The sequence below is a fragment of the Corella eumyota genome, chromosome 4 (genome assembly GCF_963082875.1).
Source record: "Corella eumyota chromosome 4, kaCorEumy4.1, whole genome shotgun sequence".
In the NCBI taxonomy this organism is placed as follows: domain Eukaryota; kingdom Metazoa; phylum Chordata; class Ascidiacea; order Phlebobranchia; family Corellidae; genus Corella; species Corella eumyota.
The window spans coordinates 4,217-22,333 of NC_137493.1; positions in this window are offsets into that span (position 1 = coordinate 4,217).

Sequence of the window (18,117 nt, forward strand, 5' to 3'; positions counted from 1 at the left end):
CCCTGACCCTGACCCTGACCCTGACCCTGACCCTGACCCTGACCCTGACCCTGACCCTGACCCTGACCCTGACCCTGACCCTGACCCTGACCCTGACCCTGACCCTGACCCTGACCCTGACCCTGACCCTGACCCTGACCCTGACCCTGACCCTGACCCTGACCCTGACCCTGACCCTGACCCTGACCCTGACCCTGACCCTGACCCTGACCCTGACCCTGACCCTGACCCTGACCCTGACCCTGACCCTGACCCGGACCCGGACCCGGACCCGAACCCGAACCCTAACCCTAACCCGAACCCGAACCCGAACCCTAACCCTAACCCGAACCCTAACCCTAACCCTAACCCGAACCCGAACCCGAACCCGAACCCTAACCCTAACCCGAACCCTAACCCTAACCCTACAGCTTAAATCCAATCCCCTAAAAGAACAATTTAACTACTTATAAACAATTTAATGCCACACCCTTTTAAAGACAAGTTACCCTACCGATTGACGGCTTAAGGCCAGGCCACTAAACCAACAAGTTACCCAGTGATTGACGGCTTAAGGCCAGCCCAATTCGAAGAAAACTAGCCCATTAATTGATAGCTTAGAGCCAGGTCATTTTAAATGCAAGTTACCTACTGATTAACGTCTTAAGACCAGGCAACTTTAAAGACAACAACCCCATTAATTGGAGGCTTAAGTCCACGCCATTTTAATCGCATGTTACCCACTGATTGATGGATTAAGGCCAGGCCACTTTAAGGACAAGCTACCCAGTGATTGACGGCTCAAGGCCAGGCCAATTCGAAGAAAAAAAAACTAACCTGTTAATTGACGGCTTAAAGCCACGCCATTTTAAATGCAAGTTACCTACTGATTGACGGCTTAAGGCCAGGCCACTTTTAAAGACAACTAACCCATTAATTGACGGCTTAAGGCCACGCCATTTTAAATGCAAGTTACCCAATGATTAACGGCTTAAGGCCAGGCCATTTTGAATGCAAGTTACCCCCTGATTGACGGCTTAAGGCCAGGCCTCTTTGAAGACAACTAACCCGTTCATTGACGGCTTAAGGCCAGGCCACTTTGAGAACAAATACCAATAGTTCCGTCGAGTTTGATTCACTTAACACGCAATGGTGGGTAGTCCACCTACCCACCGACAACAATATTATATTATATGCGACACTACACAAAAAATAAATAAATAACAAGTATAAATTTGCTTCGCGGTATTCCGCATTTTTTGCGCCCGCACGTGGGCGCAACGACACCAGTCGCACGTAGACAAACGCCGGAAGCCAAGCGCCGGCAGCAAAACGACCGACTCCGGTTTGGCGGAAAAGACCCAATTCGTCCAAATTTTCTTACTTCACCCGTTTCGACCATCACCCGCGCCAAAGTCTCAATCGTAGTATTCATCCGCAAATCACTGCTTCCGTTTACCTCTTTCCCAACAGATGAACACCTCGTAAACATAAAAAAGGCGTAAGAATATTAAATTTTATTTTTTATCACTTTTAATATCAACTGTCGAGCCATAAATCCAAAAATACAAATGTAACAACTACGAATCAATATAGCTATTTATTTTTATATTTTTAAACCATTTTATTTACACAAACTGTTACCATGAACAGTATAATCTTGATTAGAATAAATATTAATCAAATTTAACGTACCTTGCCATTTCTTCTACAATATTCCCTTGTAAACTCTTAATAAAAACACACTAATTAAATGGCTAAAGCTAACATTTAATTAAGCATTAGTTTTAAGTTAAAAATCAATAAATTTAACAAAATAACGTTTAAAAACTAACAAACAAACATTAAACTATATTCAAACATTTAATATACTAAAACACTTTAGTTAACCACTACATTTATCTAACACTGATACCACTGCTTAAAATTAGCTTAAATTTACTAAATATAAGTTAAAATAACTTAAAATAACGCCAAAAATCAACTTATCTTAAAAAAGCTGCTTTCTTGTCGGACTTGTCCAAAAAATGATCAAATCCGCCATTAAACAGCTCACGTGAGCTTTCTGCCGAATTTAATTGGATAAAAACCTTCTACAGTTCGTGCCGTAAAAGAGAATAAAAGAAAGACAAAGCGAGCGATCACGCCACCTTACTCCCGCCTATAACCCGTGCGAAAAGAGAAAGAAACGTGAGCACGTGAGCTTTCTGCCTAATTTAATTGGATAAAAACCTTTTACAGTTCGTTCCGTAAAAGAGAATAAAAGAAAGACAAAGCGAGCGATCACGCCACCTTACTCCCGCCTATAACCCGTGCGAAAAGAGAAAGAAACGTGAGCACGTGAGCTTTCTGCCTAATTTAATTGGATAAAAACCTTTTACAGTTCGTTCCGTAAAAGAGAATAAAAGAAAGACAAAGCGAGCAATCACGCCACCTCACTCCCGCCTTTAACGCGTGCGAAAAGAGAAAGAAAGAGAGGTCTATTACAAAGGTCAATTTTACTTCGACCGCTTATTATGAGATATGTATAAAACGAGAGAGCGAAAACAACTTGTGCGTAACGAAGGCAAATCCAAAACGGCGCTTCTTAATTATATAGACTTTTAATTTAATCATTAAATTACGACGTGCACTTGACTGAAACATAAATTTTTCATTATTTTCGACCGCTAAAGAACATTAATGTCCTAAAATTATTGTTTATTTATACGTTGTTGTAATTTAATTATTAAATACCGATCTGCAGTTATCCAAAACATTTATTAAAATGTATAAGGGGTGGTCATTAAATTAAAATGTGGGCACTCATCGAATAAAGTAATATTAACCAAAATTAAAAACGTTTACCAAATTTAAGTTTGTAAACGTTAACATATTCGCCACAAAGAAATTAACGTAAGCTTTAATATTAAGATAGGTCGCTTTTTATAAAAAAAATTAAGTAGATAAACAAAACAAAAAAGCCGCCCTTATTAGAGCTAGTATAAGCAGACAAAAACTATAAACAAACCTAATGAATAATGCGCCATGAAATACCGCGATCTTGGTATTCATTTGTTATTCTACGTCGCAAATTTTAATAACCAAAACTTTTACCGTTGCCTAATTAACGTAAACGTATTTATTTACCAAACTGTGATGACTCAGCAAATACGACATAGCCATATTTTTCTAATGCATTTAATGAATTTTAAGCCAATTAAATTAGCACTTTATTGCAAATATTAATCCAAATTAGTAAACTGTAACTAACCAGCAAAAAAAAAAACTACTGAATAACTAAAGTTAAAATGGCAACGACTAAAGCATTTATAGTATTAGTTTTTAGAATAACTATATAATTTAAAAGACTACAGAAAAATAAACCATGTGAAATATTATTTCCTAAAATAATGACAAAAGATGTATTTTGAACAAAATAGTAAACTAGTTTTTGTTACCTTTATTATTGCCCAGATGAATTAAAGTAATAGAGTGTAGTTGTGTCTTTTGTGGTATGTAAGAAGCTAGGATCACTTCTATATAATACTTTGTGCATCATCACATTCAGGATAACTGCTACATCAGCACATTAAGCATTAAAAAGTATTTTTTAAACCTAAATTAATAAGGAATATTAGTAATTAAACCGCCAGCATGGTGCAGGGGTCAGAACACATGCTAAACTACATGAAGTTCAGGGTTGTCATGACCCCATGCTGTAGTGCCCTTGAGTAGGGCGTAATAAACTTCTGCTGAGTCAACACTTAATCAGCATCATTATTATGGGGCAAATATAATATCTTAAAATGCCCAAGACACCTCGAGACCGGATAGGGCTAACAGTTGTTACTCTATGTTTACGTAATGTCATCGACTTTTCCATGCCGAGGATAAAGATAAAAAACACAAGACCTTTGGTAATAGATTAAACTGTAAAGTGTTCCATGTGACAAACAAACAATTTGACTAAATTATTATATTCAACATAATGTGAAACCCAAAATCCATTGTTTTTGTAATAATTTTAATTTTTTTGTACAAAAAAATGACAAAATTAATAAAGTATGGCATTTCTTCTGTTAAAAAACCATACACCAGAACATACCTTATTGTAAAATGTTTATTTTTCAGTCTTCTTTTGCAAATAGTTTTACAAAATATAAATATTACATTAAAAAACAGCTATTAGCTGAATCAATGTGTTTACACTAATATGACATCAACATTTTTTATATTTATTTATGATGGCATTTATGCAAATTAATCAAGTTTTAAATTTAAATAAATTTAAAATTGGACAAAATATTGAACAGATGGCTAGTTGACAAACTACACACCACTACAATGGAATTAACCGACACCAAAACATGAAAAAATTGCAAAACATTAAAAAAATTACCCAAAATATTAAAAATTGTTGGTTGGCAGACTTAAACCTTGTCATAGTTGACATGCCCCAAAGTTGACATTAGGCTAAGTTGTCGCCTCATCTTGACATCACAGATCATCGTCTGGCCTTAACTTACAACCGGGAGTTGTTAAGCCATACTGCAATAATAGACTCCGTATTTTGGAATGGTCAAATTCTATTGGTGTGTTCAGTCACAGTTAAGCGATCATCAGCGCTCTGGAACAACAAGATTAAACAATTACAACACTTTAGCCACAAAATGTTAGAAAGCAAGGTTAAAGTAGAACAAAAATAAGACCCACTAATTATTATTATTATTATTATACTAACATACACCCAGGGGGGCCAATGTACCCCCAGTGAGCACCTATAACTTCTAAAAGTGGGTACAGAAAGCCTGATGAAAACCAAACAAGTTTATATAGCACTTCCTGTTTAAAAGTTAAACTATTATAAACAGGTTTCTAAAGTGATATTAGAAGTAAAACTTACTTATATCTAGTGAATAAATCCTGTCTTTAACTTTGTTTTTTACTTAATATAAAGACCACTGACCCATGCCTTAACTTGCTTCAGTCCTTCTAAATCAAAGCCATGACTCTTATCAATCTCATACCCTGACCCAATGTCAGACACAAAAATTAGTAGCTTACATGATTAAGGGGTTTTATCCCTAACCCAATGGAGTAGACCTAACCCAATGGAGTAGAAAGATAAACAATCATTAGACTCCCTTAATGTAGAAAACCCGATGGAGTCACAAGTTTATTGTTTAACATGATGGCCATGTCACTGGGTTGCTTAGCAACAGATTCAACAAAATGAAATGGGGTCATTTCACCTGATGTCACAAATTCACATGACCCACTGCTGCTTCTGGTGTTGGATGATGAGCTATGCTTATTGGTTCTGTCCTTGTTTCTTTGTGGTGCAAGGATAACAATTGTCACTGAAGAAAAATGAATAAGGCGACTCTAAACATAAATTAAAATGATTTTAACTGAAGTAAGGAATGTTTAACACAAGTCAGTAAATTAATTACTCTGTAAAACGGACTAGGTTTTAGAGACTATAGTAAAAAATTCAATACTGGCAACACATAAGGCTGAGGCAAAGAAGCCCAGTTTTAAGGGCTTATTACATCACACAAGTGATGATGATCAATGGTGGACCTTCCCACAACTATTCCAATTTTTTTCTTACAGGCTGTGTATAATTATCATGCCATTTGTGGTGCCTAATACATTAAACGGGCTAGTTTAACAATTGGTTAAGATACCTAGCAAAACGTAATTTAGAAACTTGGTTTATTTAGGACTTATTTTAATTTCTCAAGAGATGTGAGATAGTGCTGTACAGTTATTTTTTTGATTATGCAGAAAGGTTGTGATCTGATTAAGAATAAAAGATCACAACCGATTTCAATCATAAAAACAATAACAGGCACATCAATATAACATACATCATGATAACTGTATATACCAAAATTTGAAATTGAAAAATATTTGAAAAATTACCTGAGATAATCAATTTCCATAATTTTCTCTAAATTAAAGCCATGATCCTTAAAATCCCGCACTCTGACTCAGTAAGGGAAGATTGACAATCATTAGACTCTCTTAATGTAGGGAAACCCGATGGAGTCACAAGTTTATTGTTTAACATGATGGCCATGTCACTGGGTTGCTTAGCAACAAATTCGACCAAATGGCATGGGGTCATTTCAGCTGATGATGTCACAATCTTACTTGACCCACTACTGCTTCTGGTGTTGGACAATGTGTTATGCTTTTTGTTTCTGTTTCTTTGGGGTGCATAGAAAACATTTGTCACCGAAGATAAATAAATAAGGCAACTCTAAACATAAATTAAAATGATTTTAACTGAAGTAAGGAATGTTTAACGCAAGTGGGTAAATTAATTACTCTGTAAAACGGACTAGGTCTTAGAGACTATAGTAAAAAAGTCAACACAGGCCAGACATAAGGCTGAGGCAAAGAAGCCCAGTTTGAAGGTCACATACCATCACACAAGTTATGATGATCAATGGTGGACCTTTCCCACAACTATTCCCATTTTTTTCTTACAGCCTGTGTATAATTATCATGCCATTTGTGGTGCCTTAATACATTTCAAGGGCTAGTTAAAATTGTTGCAAAAACCTAACAAAAAATAACTAATTACCTAGTCTTGTTTAGCTTTTCAGTGTCAGACACCAAGCGTGTTTTCGAGTTATATTTCTGCTTTTACAAGGTGCATACATTCGTTACCGAAGATAATTGGAAACTGTTTTTAAAATGGAAATGCTTTTATATAACAAATATAAACAAGAATTAAGTAGAATTTTAAACCAGTGTGTAGATTTAAAACACCTTCCATTAATTTGAGTTTAATTATAAACTAACTCACACATAAAAATATATATTTTTACAAACTTACCAATATCACCCTTAAAACTCCAAACGTCAAAAAGCTCGCCATATCTTTTCACTACACCTTCAGTGTTTCCATAAAATATGTAGACTTGACAACTTCGGGTTCACTTAAGCAAATTAAAAATTAATGAATTTTAAACAAAGTCACGACTCGTCTAGTTTGGTGAGTCAGCGGTACTAAGTGACGAGCTGAATTGTTGCTGTTGTTGATATCATCCACAAAAATTATATTCTGAAAACATAAAGTAGTGATGTTTATCATGCTAGAATAGCTTGTTTAAGCTGGTTGTCATTATTGGGTTCTAAAGATGATATATAATAGTTTTAAGATAAAGTAAAAATGTTTAACATAAATAAGTAAATTGTATATTAGAGGTTGTCACTATTGCGTTCTTAACCCCAAATAAAATGGTTTTAAGATAAAGTAGAAATGCTTAACATGCATTAGTAGCTTGTACGTTTAAAAGGTTGTCATTATTGGGCCTTAAACATGAATAAAAATGGTGTAAGAACAACACAACTCACCGGGTAGAACGGATGGATTGTAATGAGTTTTGTTCGAACCTCGTACATTTTCCTGGGCATCAACATTGGTGTGAAAATATGGGGTTGAAAACTTGACTGTTATCGCCTTATAGGGGTAAGTGTCTGAAAACTCCAAAGTTAAACAATGTTCTAAGCAATGGCAAACCTGTAATAAGAAAAAGATAACAAGATGATGATCAAGTTACCTCAACATACAAAATTGTGTAAGCTACTTGTCCCACACAGTGCCGAAGTACATTTATAGTTGTTTGTGCATTATTCCTTACTATATACAATAATTATCCCAAAAATTTACAGATAACTTTTTACAATTGTTATTTCAAATAATTACAGTATATAACTTTCAGTCTTTTTATCGTTCAAATTCTATAAAACAAATTATTACCGCCTGAAAATGCCGATTTCCCTTCCTCTGGGTTTATCTGATCTAATTTTTGAGATTTTAGTAAAAACAAGTTTTCATTATAATTAAATCTTAACATTAACTTCATTAATTCTTGCTAAAGTACGTTAAAATAAAAAAAAAACTAAAAAATCAAACTTTTAATTGAATTTAAATAAGTCGATAAATTTACCTTTTATTTAAATTGTACGTTAATACAGGAAAATTTTTCTGCAGTGATTAAAATGTGAAAACCTTAGTGTTTAAAAAATAATCCTCGGCCGAAACAAATGACAGCTTTTCTAATAATACCATCTGACAAAATATTTTTGTTTCTTAAAGAGCTCTATTAGCGTCGTTTGCCAAGTTTTTAAAATGTGGAATAGGCAAAATTTTTATAACCTCACCCTAATCTTCTTTTGTACATTTTGCCCTTTTTGCATTCATCTAAGCACTACTCGTTTAAACAGGCGGACGACGCTAATAAAGCTCCAAAATTTTAATTCAACTGTTCGAATACCAACCACAAACAAACAATAAATATAACGAAGTCTAACAAAACCTTCTTTTCATTGCTCAAGTTCGATTATTTCTTACAATAAATGCTTCTTTAGACAATTCAAAAGAAGTAAATTAATTCTAAAACAACGACGCTACAAGAAATAAGATTAAAAATAGGATTAAACGGTTTTTCTAACTTTTTTGGTTAAAAAAACATGGCCTCTTAATCAAAACAATTCAAATTACGAACCAGATGCAGTAAACACTTTTTCTATTCCAACACAGAAAAAGTGTTCACCCTCAAACTATTTTCGAATTTACGGTATATTTTGTTTATCCTCAGTTAATAAATTATTAGAAATATAGCACTAATTTAAACTACTTTACCTAATCTGTAAATAAATATTTTACTTATAATAAAACAAACAATATAACCATAATAAAGAGCTTTAATAATGTTGCTACTAGCAGTAAACACTTTTTTCTAGTTCAACACCGAAAAAGTGTTCACCCTCAAACTATTTTCAAATTTACGGTCTGTTTTAGTTTATCCTCAGTTAATATATATTTAGAAATATAGCATTAATTTAAACTACTTTACCTGATCTATAAATAAATATTTTACTCATGTTAAAACAAGCAATATAGCCATAATAAAGAGCTTTTATAATGTTAAATATAAGCTCCGCCTATTTCCGACTTATCACCGCTACGCGAATTTTGATTGGCTAATTATTTGCTCTTATTTTAGCCAAGATCACAGTTGAAAACGTGCTATGAAGAATAAGGGCAGCGCATTTAAATCAAAATTAATTTATCCTCGATTGTTTTAGTAGTTTATTTTATTTTTTTGGATATATTTTTATCCTCGATGTGGGAAAGTCGAATGCGCGACTTAAACATAGAGTAACATAAGTTACTCCAACCCAGTCTCGAGTTGCCTGTGGCGGTTTGGGATATTATAGAGACTATAATTGTCCGGTAATTATGCTGCTGATTAAGTGCTGGCTCAGCAGGAGTTCATACCGTTTATAGCGCCTTACTCAAAGGCGCTTCAGCATGAGAGCAGTGGGGATTGAACCCATGCCCTCATGTGTGATGTAGCAAGAGTTCTTACCACTACACCACGCTGCCGGTATAGCACTTTATAAGCACTAAAGGCCCCTGTCACCACCATACGCCCATTAATAATGCTATGGCTCTTGATGAACACCTTCGGCCTACACACTTCATGGTTTTCTCAAACACCCAGTATTTTTTTGAAAAGCAGGAGTAACTAATAAATAACCTATTGATTAACATTTTATACCTGTTATCAATAACTCAATTATTTTTATGGAAACCATACACCTAGTACAAACATAGCATACTTACTTTAAACAACCAGTCACTCATAAACACCCAATGCTTATATATACATAATAAACAGCTTTAATAAAACCCAATCTCTTTTAAATAATCCGGACCTTTTAAAGCACCCCTGGTCTTTTATTTTTAAGCCAACCAACTTTCTGGAGTCTAATGCTTGTAACAAACCTTTTGCAACTACACCGACTGTATTTCAGTAAGACCTTACACTAAGTCACCTTTGCAGTTTAAAATGCAAGTAAATAAAATTAAAAAATCTGTATCGAATAATCAAAAGTCATGATAAAAATTGTAACAATAAATATAAGCAAAGATTTTAATAGATTCAACCACACAAAATATAAATAAATACAACACTGACAAACAAATTTACATTATTAGATGCTATAAATCATCGTCATACAAAACATTAAAAAAAAAGTTTAATTTAACTAATTTGTTCATTTTATGAGTGCATTTAGACCCCACTTTTGCCATATAGCATTTAGAACCGGGGTATATTTTGACCATATAGCATTAGTGTGGAATTGATTGCTTGTGCAACCAATCCCTTTACGTGATATGGAGTGATATGAGAGATGGCACATTAAAGGACGCTTTTATTATGTGTATGGACAACGTGAAGCTAACCACTGCAAACAAAATATCAGCGTGGCTAATAACTGAAAACAAACTATACTCTGTTTTTCAATGCCTGGTGCGGAAATCACGATCCACTTGTAGAGTTTATATAATGAGTTTTTGGGTTGCTATTCTTGTAGGGTCACCATTTGTATAGTTAATTGTTATTTTAGTTTGATTGACAGAGTTTAATTTTGCTGTTGAACTTGGCGATACATGATTACCAATGCGAATAATCGCAACGATAACTATAGGTTTAACACATAATCTTTATCTCACTGAATATTAAGCAAAATAAATTAAATATATATAGGCGATTCAATGACTTAAATTAGGAAAACAAGTGACGTGTCACGCGATATAAAATGATAATTGATTGACAGCACATTCCGGAGTTTGTCCATAAACACATTTTTCGTGTTCTCGTGAAGCTTAATTCTTACTGGTGCTCCTTTGCTAACCCCTGATACAGCTGTATATCTTCGGGTTAATTAGGTTCTAACAGATATCGTGATTTCCGCACCAGGCATTGCAAAACAGAGTATAGTTTGTTTTCAGTTATTAGCCACGCTGATATTTTGTTTGCAGTGGTTAGCTTCACGTTGTCCATACACATAATAAAAATATCCTTTATATGCCATCTCTCATATCACTCCATATCACGTAAAGGGATTGGTTGCACAAGCAATCAATTCCACATTAGAACCGGGGTAAAAATTAGGTTTTTCTTTTAGCAAAGTAAACAGTAAGAAATTAATCTGCAGTGCCAACCGCTACATATTCCTTTAAACAAATTAAACACAATTTTAAATACAACCAGACAAGTTGATTAATAATCAGTAAAGTGATATCAAAGAACAAATATTCAACCGTATTGATCTTTCTATTGTAGAATCAATTGTAATAAGCCTATTACAATCAATTCTAAGTTCAAGCTAGTTCAATGTCATTGACCGGACACGTACAACAATTATTCTCGTTACAACGGGCGTCAACTTCAAACAATGCACTCTAAAATCGCCCTTAACGAGAATTAGCCACGTAACCTGTACGGAGAAGGCCAGCGGCTTTACAACGAACGAACTTTTATTGCCTTTCGGTTGTGCTATAAATACTGGAACAATTTAAACATTCTTCACCAATCTACCGATAGTTGGTCATCGTTACATCGTCGGGCCAATCTAGCGATAGTTGGCCACCGTCGCATCTCGCAATAACTGGACCTACAAACCGTACTTTAACTTTAACGTCAGTCTAGCAATCTAGCTGATCTTGAAATGTAACTTTAAATCAAACCGTGTAAGTGTTTTGCCGTATTACAATAAAAGTATTACTGTTAACGTCTTGTCGTTTATAACTAAAACTTAAACAAAATACCAAACCACCATATAATCATATTAAAATGAGTCGGTAAACGGAGTCAAGCCAAATTAAACAGTTAAACCGAATAACCAACCAAAATAAATACAACAATAAAATCTAGTAACTCTACAAATGGCGATTTCCCGGCGTGATTAAAGGTTAATAATATAGTTGTAGAGTGCTATAATTAACCTCGAATACGCAAACCTTTCGATATTTCAAACCTTCCGATACTTTAAACCTTTCGATATTTATAACCTTTCGAATTACGATATAGAATAAAATACCTTAATAAAAGTGTTATATAATTAGTTTGATGCGCGCACAAATAAAATATAACTGGCAACTGCCTAAGGCTATTACGCCATTTTAACAAAGCGCAGCAAATAAACGTTTTATAGCGCAAAAATAAAACAAACGCCAAAACCTACATTTTGTAGGAAGCGTAACAACTTTGTTTTTAGATAATCCGAGACAACATAAACCCTTATTTCGGGCACAACAAATCTCTAAAGTTTCTCATATTTTCTCGAACATTGGCGATGCAAACAGAAGTGGTGAACAAGGGGCATACGCACTCCTCCAGACTTCCAAACGGGCTACGATTTTCTGACTGCAACTATTCCCTTGCCTGTAAGCCGACATTTGACTCGTCCATGTCTACAAAGCCCACAGATGGCTCGTCTACTTTAACGCCCAAGCTGGCTCAACTACGCCCACAGAGGCTCATTCATCGTCCCTTTTCAATGTCACTTGTCGCAAGCAAGCCCACGACACAGCTCAAGAATAAGGAAGATCGCAACATGTCAACCAGTTCACTCCTCAATTTCCATTCGCTTTTCCGAAGAAGATATTGATTCTGCCGAATTGTCATATGCCAGGAATGCACAACTTTTTCCAAGGGGAGGTGATGTAGAATCAATTGTAATAAGCCTATTACAATCAATTCTAAGTTCAAGCTAGTTCAATGTCATTGACCGGACACGTACAACAATTATTCTCGTTACAACGGGCGTCAACTTCAAACAATGCACTCTAAAATCGCCCTTAACGAGAATTAGCCACGTAACCTGTACGGAGAAGGCCAGCGGCTTTACAACGAACGAACTTTTATGGCCTTTCGGTTGTGCTATAAATACTGGAACAATTTAAACATTCTTCACCAATCTACCGATAGTTGGTCATCGTTACATCGTCGGGCCAATCTAGCGATAGTTGGCCACCGTCGCATCTCGCAATAACTGGACCTACAAACCGTACTTTAACTTTAACGTCAGTCTAGCAATCTAGCTGATCTTGTAATGTAACTTTAAATCAAACCGTGTAAGTGTTTTGCCGTATTACAATAAAAGTATTACTGTTAACGTCTTGTCGTTTATAACTAAAACTTAAACAAAATACCAAACCACCATATAATCATAATAAAATGAGTCGGTAAACGGAGTCAAGCCAAATTAAACAGTTAAACCGAATAACCAACCAAAATAACTACAACAATAAAATCTAGTAACTCTACACTATAGTTGGTAAATTACTACAAATTATGGAGCTTGGTAGATGATACAAATATAGGCTTATATATTTGTGTATTTAAGTCTATTTATAGGTTTGTTAAGTTAATAAAACTACTGCTTGTGGTAAGCAGGTAAAATGGTATTGGAAAATATTGATTGCTGTTCGAGCCCAAATTCAACAATTAAAAAACCAACTGTTGGGACGACTATCGACTATTTACTTACTACAGACTCTTTATACAACCTTACATACTTAACTTGTCATAAAATCTATCATTTAATTTAATTAATTGCTTAACAGGTAAGGATGAAAACACATCAAGGTTATAACCCCAAATTCTTAAATCCGTATTTTGGAATGGTCAAATTCTATTGGTGTGTTCAGTCACAGTTAAGCGATCATCAGGGCTCTGTAACAACAAGATTAAACAATTACAACACTTTAGCCACAAAATGTTAGAAAGCAAGGTTAAAGTAGAACAAAAATAAGATCCACTCAGATAAAAATGCCAAAGCTAAGTACAAACTAAAACATAAACAACAAATTGTCCTGGAAAAATACAAATCAACTGTTATTTAATGACAAAAATTTTTGTAAATTTGATAACAAAATTTCTAATCTAAAAAAAGAGTTAAACATGTTTTAATAATAACAAGCTCAGTATTCAAAAAAGTTTCCACTAAATAATTTACCTCATTGTAAAAACAACATAAAAACCTGTAGCTTATTGTGCATAAGCTAACCTTTTATTCACATTAATAACAATTAAATTTAACTATTTCACATTTGGTGGGAATTATTTTTGTTATCGTTTCTTGATTTCATCAAAACCTTATATTAACTCCTATTTTGATATGTCTTTTAATCTTAAACTTGTTTTTAAAATCTGTGGTTTGATTTTGACATGGGATTCGATTCTTTGTTATTCCTTTTCAAAATGAGTTATCTTATGCCTTTCTACAAAGTAGTTGGATTTTGGATTTTGGAATTTTACGTTTTTGATTTACCGTTAATGAAATTTGAATTCGACTTTATAAGAAATTGCCGTATAATATAATTATACAGTGAATTCACCTGCGTGGTTAATTTAAGAATTCCTAACCAGCAGACGAGCAATTAGCTAGTTAAGAAAAACAATTAACTGTCATTATCTTAAAAATAAAACCTTCCGATTGGGTCGACGGAGACCGCTACAAATTGGTGACCCCGACGTGATTAAGGTTTTGGGATTTAAACAGAATTTTGTAGCTTCTGTTCTCAGACCAAATGAACACCTTTCGAGGAGTCGAGCAAACGGAGATAAGCAAGTTTTCAGCTTTTGTTTATCAGCCAAAACTTTAGAAAAAAACAGACAAGTAACAATTTTTAAATGGGAAAACGTTATTGTGAGCTTTAAATTCTAACAATCAAACTACAAAAACGACAGATGAAGAAAGACCATCGCAACATTTTTTTATGTGTTTTTCTTTGCCAAGCGGGTCAAGTGAACAAGATGAAGTACATTTCTTGCACGAACTACCTAGTTTCTTTTGCCCAACGATGGCCGACTCAAGACGATGATCGGCACCCATGTCTGATGCCCACAGAAGGCCGATTGTTTTTCCAAAGTGCCCAAACGAGGCCAATATGTCTATGATGCCCACAGAGGCCAAGTCCCTTTTATTCGTCGATCGTCGCAATCACCTACCTCATGAAAGTTCGAATGTGCAAGAAATACAGTCATCAAACAATAAACGCTTATTTACAAATTTACGCTTGTGAGAATTAAGACGCTTATCAAGGAGTAGCGGTTGTGTTTTCTTATTTTTGATTACCCCGGGCTCTACTTTGAGTTGGGTTGATGTAGCTTATTTTAGATAAATCCACATAAGCTAACTTTTAATTTTATAAACAAACAGTTTTTGATGTTGATTTGAAATGAAATTGTTATTTATTTGCTGTCAAGCTTTGGCGTATTTTTCCTCCCTATTTTAACAATGAGTTCCAATGCTTTTAACTATAACTTGTTTATCGAATTTGCGGGTTATTTAACAACTCTTTTCACATGGAAACTCTAACCTCGTTTCTCTAGTATTGAATTATTTTTCCAACGATTCATTTCTGCTTTTTATGAAGTGCAAATGTTCGTTTAAAAAACAGTTAGGCAATTCCGTTCTGCTGAACGGACGCCACTTAATAAACATGGATTTAGATATTACTTAAATTCAGAGTTTATATCCGTAAGATTTAGCCAGAATTTTATATTCTTGTATCAACTAACCACTAAAGAATGTTTCAAAAATTAAAATTAATAATTCGCTACAAATGATGATTTTCCCGACGTGATTAAGGTTTTGGGATTTAAACAGAATTTTGTAGCTTCTGTTCTCAGACCAAATGAACACCTTCCGAGGAGTCGAGCAAACGGAGATAAGCAAGTTTTCAGCTTTTGTTTATCAGCCAAAACTTTAGAAAAAAACAGACAAGTAACAATTTTTAAATGGGAAAACGTTATTGTGAGCTTTAAATTCTAACAATCAAACTACAAAAACGACAGATGAAGAAAGACCATCGCAGCATTTTTTTATGTGTTTTTCTTTGCCAAGCGGGTCAAGTGAACAAGATGAAGTACATTTCTTGCACGAACTACCTAGTTTCTTTTGCCCAACGATGGCCGACTCAAGACGATGATCGACGCACCCATGTCTGATGCCCACAGAAGGCCGATTGTTTTTCCAAAGTGCCCAAACGAGGCCAATATGTCTATGATGCCCACAGAGGCCAAGTCCCTTTTATTCGTCGATCGTCGCAATCACCTACCTCATGAAAGTTCGAATGTGCAAGAAATACAGTCATCAAACAATAAACGCTTATTTACAAATTTACGCTTGTGAGAATTAAGACGCTTATCAAGGAGTAGCGGTTGTGTTTTCTTATTTTTGATTACCCCGGGCTCTACTTTGAGTTGGGTTGATGTAGCTTATTTTGGATAAATCCACATAAGCTAACTTTTAATTTTATAAACAAACAGTTTTTGATGTTGATTTGAAATGAAATTGTTATTTATTTGCTGTCAAGCTTTGGCGTATTTTTCCTCCCTATTTTAACAATGAGTTCCAATGCTTTTAACTATAACTTGTTTATCGAATTTGCGGGTTATTTAACAACTCTTTTCACATGGAAACTCTAACCTCGTTTCTCTAGTATTGAATTATTTTTCCAACGATTCATTTCTGCTTTTTATTAAATGCAAATGTTCGTTTAAAAAACAGTTGGGCAATTTCGTTCTGCTGAACGGACGCCACTTAATAAACATGGATTTAGACATTACTTAAATTCAGAGTTTATTTCCGTAAGATTTAGCCAGAATTTTATATTTTTGTATCAACCAACAACTAAGGACAGTTTTTAAAAATTAAAATTAATAATTCGCTACAAACCAACAGACAAGAATACAAAATAGTTTATACAAGAATTTTTGGTTAGACAATAATACAAGGGGATTCACCTTGGGGATTTCCCTTAAAGTGTTTATCATAACGCAAATTAATTATTTGATATAAATTAACCACAAATTATACTAAAATACATCCACAAGGAAAAGTTAAAAAAAAAATAAAAAAATTAAAATGAATAAAAATATAAAAATCTAGTACAATTTTGAGCCCAAGCCTAAATCATGGTTTAATATTCTTGTGGTGCAACCAAACCAGCGAGCACCACTGGTTGACTGTTCTGCATGTTTTTGTTGACCTTCGAGATTAACTGTTATTAATAACATACGGGTACAAACCTAACAATAATTAAATTATTTATTTGGTAAAATTGACTGGGTTTTAGGAAAAGTAGTTTTAAAAATCCATTATGGGCTAAACATAAAACAGGGGCAAAGAAACCCAAACTTAAGAAAAGTGTCCCAGTATTAATAAATCAAACAAGTTATGATAATTAATGGCATCCCTGGACTGATTACAATTGTTTCCTTACAATATGTATATAGTCATCTTGTCATTTGTGGAGCCTAGTATTTTTAAACGGCTAGTTAAAAATTAGTTAAGATAACTAAAAAAATGTTTTAACAACTTAGTCTTTTTTGGCTTTATTTTAGGACTCATTTTCAAATAATTTTATAAAAATAACGAATTGCACTAAAGTAAAATATTTTAGATAGTGCTGTATGAATATTTTTCTGATTACACAATCAGGTTGTAATCTGATCGAGAATAAAAGATCACAACTGATTTCAGTCATAAAAACAATTACAGAAACATCAATATAACATACATCATGATAACTGTATATACCAAAATTTGAAATTGAAAAATATTTGAAATATTACCTGAGATAATCAATTTCCATAATTTTCTCTAAATCAAAGCCATGACTCTGTCAATCCCACACTCTGACTCAATGTAGTAGAAAGATTAACAATTATCAGACTCCCTTAATGTAGGAAATCCAATGGGGTCACAAGTTCATTAATTAACATGATAGCCATGTCACCGAGTTGTCTGGCAATAGATTTAAACAAATGGGACGTGGACATTCCATCCGATGATGTCACAATCTCACTTGACCCACTGCTGCTTCTGGTGTTAGACAATGAGCTATGCTTATTGGTTCTGTTTTTGTTTCTTTGTGGTGCAAAGATAACATTTGTCACCGAAGAAAAATGAATAGGGCGACTCTAAACATAAATTAAAATGATTTTAACTGAAGTAAGGAATGTTTAACACAAGTCAGTAAATTAATTACTTTGTAAAACGGACTGGGTTTCAGAGACTATAGTAATAAAGTCAACACAGGCCAGACATGAGGCAAAGAAGCCCAGTTCTAAGGTCTTATTACATCACACAAGTGATGATGATCAATGGTGGACCTTTCCCACAACTACTTCAATTTTTCCTTAAAGCCTGTGTATAATTATCATGCCATTTGTGGTGCCCAATACATTTAAAGAGCTAGTTTAAAAAATGGATAAGATACCTACCAAAAAATAATTTAGAAACTTGGTCTTGTTTAGCTTAATTTATAAC